Source organism: Saccopteryx leptura, chromosome 2, assembly GCF_036850995.1.
Source record: "Saccopteryx leptura isolate mSacLep1 chromosome 2, mSacLep1_pri_phased_curated, whole genome shotgun sequence".
In the NCBI taxonomy this organism is placed as follows: domain Eukaryota; kingdom Metazoa; phylum Chordata; class Mammalia; order Chiroptera; family Emballonuridae; genus Saccopteryx; species Saccopteryx leptura.
Window position 1 is genome coordinate 329694573 of NC_089504.1, and position 1137 is coordinate 329695709.

Below are 1137 nucleotides of genomic sequence, written 5' to 3' on the forward strand. Positions count from 1 at the left end.
TCTTTCTATCTCTCTTATCTCTCTCTTTCCCTCCTTTCCTGTCTCCCTAAAATTAATAAATAAATTTAAAATATAAATAAATAAAGAGGAACAATTTTGGTGCTTTTGGTGAGGAGCTCTGGGGCAGGGGAATACCCCAAGACTTAGTTTTCATGGCTGCACCTCCCCACCGGAGTTTTTCTTGAGGAAGAGAGGAGGTCAGGGTGTGATCTGGTAGTTGTGAAACACATGACCAGGCCCCAGAGGCAAAGGGAACCAGCCTGAGGGAGCCTGCCTGAGTCTGCATGCAACACACACACTCAGAGTGTGATCTATGGGTTATGGAGTCATTTCTGTTAATTAAACTCCTTAATATAATTTTGAGGTAAGAGTGCCTGGCCTGTATTTCAGACAGTCCCTGGAGGACCGGGAAAGTGGAAGGATGTGCCATCTGGCACAGCACCGTGAAACTTAATCACTGAGGGAATTTGTAGAATATTGCACTGATGGAGGAGGGCGACATAGATGGACAAATCGACACAGCAAATCTCAACTCCCTTGACCAGTGATGGAGGTTGAGAGCAGGTTTCCATTTCCCCCCACAATGGCCAAATCCACCCATCCAGCCTCTGGCAGCATCTGAATCCCAAAGAGGCCATAGCGAGGCTTCCTCCAGCCACAAAGCCCGGATGATGGCAGTTCTCACTCCTGTATCATGACAGGCCCTTCCCTCCTCACCCAGCAGTCAGGCTCTGCTGACTACCCCACCCCCCAAAATCAAACCCTCTTACTCCTCAGATTGTGTTTATGCAGGGCCACGGGTGTGCCACGTTAACTCAAGGCCATGCATCTTTGGAAGGAAATCAATACATAATTATGTGTTCTGTCTGTGCAGCATGGCCCAGAGCCAGGCTGATTGGGAATTAAATAAAACGGAAACAGAGTGGTCAAGGCGGGCCAAGCGGACTGGTGAATGCACACTGGCTGAGCAGAAGTTCCTGACCAAGGTCCAGCTACCAGGCCTTGAAGCTGTGGCCACTCCTTGGGTCTCTCAGCCTTTCCACTCAAAGCTGCCATGTCCTGTGACCAGTTCAAACAGGTAGAACCCAGGTGCCGGCTCCTTTGCTTCTCCCTGTAACAGAATCACTTCTGTGTTTA